This window comes from Cervus canadensis, chromosome 5 (assembly GCF_019320065.1).
Source record: "Cervus canadensis isolate Bull #8, Minnesota chromosome 5, ASM1932006v1, whole genome shotgun sequence".
Classification (NCBI taxonomy): domain Eukaryota; kingdom Metazoa; phylum Chordata; class Mammalia; order Artiodactyla; family Cervidae; genus Cervus; species Cervus canadensis.
Window position 1 is genome coordinate 55,590,410 of NC_057390.1, and position 7,184 is coordinate 55,597,593.

General features: G+C 43.8%; 1 pseudogene; it reads right to left on the minus strand.

Moving 5' to 3' along the window:
- Positions 1 to 636: 636 nt before the first annotated feature.
- LOC122442489 lies at positions 637 to 6,665 on the minus strand (annotated as a pseudogene).
- Between the last annotated feature and the right edge of the window lie 519 nt (positions 6,666 to 7,184).

Below are 7,184 nucleotides of genomic sequence, written 5' to 3' on the forward strand. Positions count from 1 at the left end.
AGATCCCCTGGAGGAGGAAATGGCAACTGACTCCAGTATCTTGACTGGAAAATTGCATGGACAGAAGAGCTTGGTGGGCAACAGTCCATGGGGTCACAAAAGGTGGACTGGACTGGGTGACTGAGTGCCGGGCCTGCCGGCTAGATGAACAGGTCGAGGACGCAATCACCAGAGCACCTGAGAAATAAAAGACTAGGAAAGATGGGGTTGAGAGGGACGGAGTCAGCTTGTGACTGATTCCGACGACTTTATTGAGGGGTAACATACATATATATACTAATAGGATTCACCAAATTTTAGATCAAAGGCTTGCATACGTGCAGAACTGCAGATACTAGTTTTAGGAGTTTTATCTTAACTCCAGCAGAGCATGGCACCAGCGTCTTACAATCAGGTAAAGACTACCTAGACATAAGCCATTCACAGGAGCCCGATAATCTTATCAGAGTCAGGAAAATGGGCAAATGGTGGCTGCAGCGATTTCCTTGAGGGAGGTGAGAAAGGCCAATTTGCACTTTAACAAATCAGGGGTGGCGGGACAGAGAGGGACCTTTTGATCTCTCTCAGGGCCGAGAAGGGGCCTGAGCAGTCAGGCCGGCTCCCCGCATCTCCCCCTTTTCTTTTGACTAATGGCCATTATATCTCCCTCGAAGGAAATGGCCGCGTTTGCAAATGGGAGAACATCAGCAATCTTTTATTTATCATCTCAGATATGCATTGACAAATGCAAGGGCCAAAACACAGCAATAACAATATGCATATAATGATAAAAATTATAGATTTCCACCAACCACTATGAAACCAGGCAGATATCTGACTCCAAATGCTGGAGTCAGAAAAATCCATAGCGGCTACTTGTTGTTTCATATCTTCTAAAGCATCAGAAACATTTGAGGAATAATCAGGAATATATACACAACACTCCATTTTTATTAAGGCACATGTTCCCCCTTGAGAGGCTGTTAGAATATCCAGAGCCATACGATTTTGTAGAACGGCTTTTCTCATCTGTTTTTGTTCTTCATTAAGAGCCTCTAAAGCTCTTCTAGTATCCGTCAAAGCTTGTTTTGTAAAATTGTTCAAAGCCTCTACCCTGAGCATAATATCAGTGGCTCCTAAAGAGGGCACAAAAATTGAGGCTAAATAATCATACCAATGAAACATACCAATGAAAAACAGAGCGTGACCACCGGGCTTTAACATAAGGTAAATTAACAGGTTGACTAATTTTTTGCTTATGAATTCTCCCAGGGGCAAACACAAACCCTAGGGTACATCTCCCCACCCATCCTACAGGGAGCCAGGGCCAAAGGTTGTATCCACAAATCCATCGAGTGTTATTTGGGGCTACCCATCTTATACCAGGGCTATTTTCCCAATCTGTCCCTGGCCAAATAACAGACTTGTTGACAATAAACGTTACATCCATTACAGTCTTACATTTGTGGGTAGGCAATAGTCCCATATGTTTCATGTGATATCCTGGAAATTCTCGGCCTCCAAATGTTGGTACATGAGTCTTTTGCTCCCAACAAATGTCAGCAGGGGTCAGTAGCTGTCCTTTTTCAGGGGTCATCCAGAAATATTCATCCCAAACTTGGTAGTAATCACCCTCAAATCGATTAAAATCATTAGGAGAAGAAACAGATCTATTTTCGTAATATAAGTACGCATTAACACTCATGCATCTGCTAATTTGTCGAGAGAAGATTCCTCTGCTGTAAAGTCAGCCGACCTAATTGCTGATTCAGTAATCTCCTCCGTCTGGCGTACCAGCCTTTCCGGGAGCCAGCGCGGTGCTTCGGCATCCTGTGGAAAAACACATACATGACCCTTCCCCCAAATTAACACTGGATCTGGGCCATGCCAGTTATTATCCAGCGGGTCTTTCCACAAGACCATCGGCTTTCTGCTGGAAATCTGAGGGTGCCAAAATCTCTGCGCGGCTGAATGTCCTTCTTTATCTAAAATTTAAAAATTTAAAATATATAAAGATTAAGGTAATTTCTGGGTAGAAGAGGGTAGACATTTTTTGAAGCTGTAGTTTCAACGTTTGATTAGCACGTTCCACGATGCCTTGACCCTGTGGAGGAATGCCTGTTTTTAGGGTGATAGAAAAAGAGGAACAAAAATTTTTGAAGGCAGAGGAGACCCGGGGCCATTATCAGTTTTTATAATCTTTGGCGTGCCTATAAAGACAATACGCGATAGAATGTTTTGCGGCTTCACCAGTCTGTAAGGATGAGTGAAAGAAGTAATCCAGCTCTTCATGAAAACTTAAGATCATTTGGCATCTGAGTTTGAAACTCACTTCGTGTGACAAATCTAGATGCCGGAATAGAATGGCTGAAAATCAGTGCAGCATGAGTGTATTTGCTGAAATTAATAATGAATGGCTTACTCCTGTATAGTTCATCTGCCAGGAGAAAGGGGTATCATTAACCACAAAGGCAGCAGTTCCATTGGAGGATCCATCAGTAAAGATCGTAAGAGCATCTTAAATAGGAACATTAGAAACATTCTTTGGAAAAATAAATGAATGCTGGCTGGCAAAATGCAAAAGTTTATCAGAAGGTAAATGATTAATAATTTGACCTGTAAAGGAGGAAAAGGCCAAAGCCCACGAGTCATTAAACTGAAAAAGCCATTCCTGCTGTTCTTTGGTATAGGGCACATAAATGTAAGCAGGATCGGCTCCCAACATTTCTCTGGAAAGACGCCTTCCTTTGGCAACGAGGAGGCTAATGAAATCAAAAAAAGGAGTAAGAACTTTTGAAGGCGATACAGGTAAATGGATCCACTGTAAGGGAGCATTTTGATTTAACACTGCCGTCGGGGTATGTTTAGAGGGAACACATATAGTCCCCATGGTTGAGAAAAATCACAGTAGGTAGCAAAATGCTGAGAGAGGGCCTTTTCAACCAATGCCAGAGCAGCTCGCCCTTCATCATTTAATATTCTGGGAGAGGAAGGATCGGTAGGTCCTTTTAAAATATCAAACAAAGGTTTCAATTCTCCAGTAGTCAATTTTAGATAGGGACGGATCCAATTTATGTCCCCTAATAATTTCTGAAAGTCATTTAAAGTCTTCAGATTATCTTTTCGAATCTGAAGTTTCTGCGCTCGAAAGGTCTCTCTCTCTAGCCTAAACCCCAAATAAGAAAACGGCAGGGATCGTTGTACTTTTTCAGAAGCAATTTGCAATCCAAATTTAGTTAATTGAAGCAATAGCAGGTCATACGCTTGCAAAAGAATACCCTCTATACAATGAGCAAGTAAAATGTCATCCATATAATGAACTAAATAAACTTCAGGATAAGCCTTTCGAACGGGGCCAATCGCCTGATCAACAAATTTTTGACAAAGTGTGGGGCTGTTAGCCATACCCTGCGGAAGAACTTTCCAATGATATCTTCGTGCAGGCTGTTTAAAATTTGTGGAAGGGATGCTAAAAGCAAAGCGATGACAATCATTAGGGTGCAGGGGTATCGTGTAAAAACAATCTTTTAAATCTATAATTATTTTATAGGTTGCACGTGGTATCCCAGCAGGTGAGGGCAAACCGGGCTGGAGTGGTCCCATAACCACCATGGTTTCATTAACTTTTCGAAGATCTTGAAGCAATCTCCATTTGCCAGATTTCTTTTTAATAACAAATATAGGGGAATTCCAAGGTGAATTAGAAGGCTCAATATGTCCTAAATGCAATTGCTCCTGTACCAACTGCTCGGCTGCAGCAATCTTTTCTTTGGTCAGGGGCCACTGATCAACCCAGACAGGCTCATCAGTTTTCCAACTGATTGGGTCTGCATGGATTACAGGAGAATCAGTAGCCCCCATTAAAAACACCCCAGTCCAGATCTGAACGGTTTTGAGTCGGGCAATATGGGTTGAGTAATTCCTTGATTATCTTTTCCTAGCCCCTGTTGAGGGAGGAGTCCTTGGTTTAACATCATGTTAGAAACAGCTTTATTTGGGGCAAACATATAAACTCCCATTTGTTGCATAACATCTCTTCCCCATAAATTGACCTGGAGATGAGGGAGAATAAAGGACTGAAAATCTCCTTCATGTCCCTCGGAGTCCCTCCAATGCAGGATGCGGCTACTCTGCTGTGGACTTTGAGACTGTCCTATTCCCCTCAAGGTGGAGTAAGCTTCTTGTTTGAGCCAATGTTGAGGCCAATGCTCCTCAGCTATAACTGATACATCTGCACCAGTATCTAAAATTCCTGAAAATTTTTTATTCTCAATAAAAAGGTCGAGTTTAGGCCGTTCAGCAGAAATAGACTGCACCCAATATACATCAGATGAACCAAAACCATCAGTATTGCGCTCTCGTCTAGAGGCAACTTTCCCCTCCATGTGAAGAGGCAACAGAACTAACTGGGCTATTCGTTGATTTGTGGGAATACTGATTATATTTAAAGGCGCATGAGCCATAATTTTTTCTCCCATATAATCTGCATCAATTACTCCAGGAGATACCGATAAGCCTTTCATGGTCCAACTACTTCTGCCAATAATTAAGCCTACAGTTCCTTTTGGTAAAGGCCCGAAAACTCCAGTGGGAATGGCTTGCATCCCCATCTCAGGTGTTAGTACTGTGTAGGCGGCGGCACACAAGTCCAATCCTGCACTGCCTGGGGTAGCTCGGAGGAGGCTCTTAATATCGGGCCGGTTGGGTTGGGCTGAAGTTCGTTCTGAAGCGCCCCATAACACTGTTTCGGGGCCTGGGGCTGGCCCCTCACCCAGTTTCCCGACTGTGACGGAAGAGGTTTGCCATCCACATCTGTCTTAGATCTGCAGTCTCTAGCCCAGTGTTTTCCTTTCTTACATCTAGGGCATACATTAGGATTTTTGGTGCTATCTACGTTGTTTTTCTTAGGGCATTGTGCCATGCGGTGTCCCAATTGTCTGCATGAGAAACAACTGCCAGGAGGCCCTCCCTTCTTTACACTATTCTTGTTCTTAGTTTGTTGATATAAAACTTCCTGGATAGTTTTTCCCTGGATAGCAGCAGCCATAGACAATCCCTGAAGATAGGAAGGGCCGATGTCAGCACAAATTCTTACATAATCCGCTAAACCTCCCTTTTTCCTATAAGGTCTTAAAGCAGCCTGACAAGCAGTATTAGCATTCTCATATGCCATCTGTTTAGTTAAAATAGTTCCGGCTTCCTCATCTCCTATAATTTTTGACACTGCCTCGAGAAGTCGAGCGACGAAATCCTGATAAGGCTCGTCAGGCCCCTGCCGGATTTTTGATAAGTCCTCAGCCTTTCTATCCGAGGCAGGGAGCCTTTTCCATGCCTTTAGGGCTGCCTCATTGATTTGTGGATAAGCTTGTTCAGGGTAGGTCAATTGTTGATTAAGGTCTCTAAATTGTCCTTCCCCCATTAGCATGTCGAAAGTAACCTGCAGCCTATTACGGCGGTTACGGTCTTCAATGATGCCACAGACCTCCCCGTATTCTGAGCGCCACAAGAGATAATCACCTCCTGAGAGACAGGCTCGTGCAACTGCCTTCCAATCATTAGGAGGCAAGTATTGAGATGAAAGACTTTCAATTATGGCTAGAGTAAACGGCGCAGTAGGCCCGTATTGAGCGCAAGCTTGTTTCAGTTGTTTAAAAGGCAGGGGCTCATGATACCTCCGATGATTAGCATCTTGAAAAACAGGGAAAATCATAGAATATCCCTCAAGATTTTCACCCTGTTCTCGGGCTGTTTTCACAGCCATTTGTAGTGGAGAAAGTACTGGCCTTTTTAGGCTAGATGGAACATATACTGGCGCTGTTGGAATCAAAGGCGCTTCTGCGAGAGGAGGGGGAGGGAGCGGGACGGGCGGCGGCAGCGGGTCAGGATCTAAACCGGCTATAACAGATGGCGTTTTAGAATGCAACGGCTTAGTTGTATTTATGGGCGATAAGTCTAGTTGTTCCATTCTCTGAGATATGGATGTTAGCATCTCTCTAAGTTCAGAAAAAGGGGAGCCTTGGTCTTTATTCTTTTGTTGAGTTACTATAAAGGCATCCCATCCTTCTTTGTCATGCTCAAAAGCCTGCTCTTTTAAATCGTCTTCCTCATCAGGAGAAAGTTCTGAATCTGAGTCTTGTTCTAGAGCAGTAGTCTCATTATCATTTTTTCTGGAACCTGAAACAATTGGGGAGTCATATATGTGCTCCACTACCCGTTGGGGGGCACCTGAACACTTGGGTGTTATAAGTTTCAAGGCTGTTTCAAATTTCCTACTCTCGTGTTCTGGGTTTAAACAATCTCTTATTAGAGTCCATAGAGAATAAGCATCAAGAAGAACTTTGTCTGGTCCACAGAGGGTATAAACTCTTTGAATTTGTTCTCCCACCTTTACCCAAGTTTCAAGGCTAATAGTTCCTTCCTCTGGGAACCAAGGACAAGTTTCCTCCACAAAGACAAGAAATCTTTCTAGTTTCTGTTTAGACACAGACATTCCTCTAGCTTTTAGCATAGTTTTTAACATAGAAACAAAGAACTGCCTACTATTACTTTGCCCCATAATTTTTACTCTCAACTATACCCTCTCCACCCACAGTTTTCCAACGATACCTGAATAGGTGAGGCTTTCTCCCGGGATCACTTTCAATATTTTTGGGTGGCTGTGCTCTGGGGTCCGCCCACGTTCCTCTTTCTGGCGCCACTTGCCGGGCCTGCCGGCTAGATGAACAGGTCGAGGACGCAATCACCAGAGCACCTGAGAAATAAAAGACTAGGAAAGATGGGGTTGAGAGGGACGGAGTCAGCTTGTGACTGATTCCGACGACTTTATTGAGGGGTAACATACATATATATACTAATAGGATTCACCAAATTTTAGATCAAAGGCTTGCATACGTGCAGAACTGCAGATACTAGTTTTAGGAGTTTTATCTTAACTCCAGCAGAGCATGGCACCAGCGTCTTACAATCAGGTAAAGACTACCTAGACATAAGCCATTCACAGGAGCCCGATAATCTTATCAGAGTCAGGAAAATGGGCAAATGGTGGCTGCAGCGATTTCCTTGAGGGAGGTGAGAAAGGCCAATTTGCACTTTAACAAATCAGGGGTGGCGGGACAGAGAGGGACCTTTTGATCTCTCTCAGGGCCGAGAAGGGGCCTGAGCAGTCAGGCCGGCTCCCCGCAACGGAGTACACACGCACGATATGC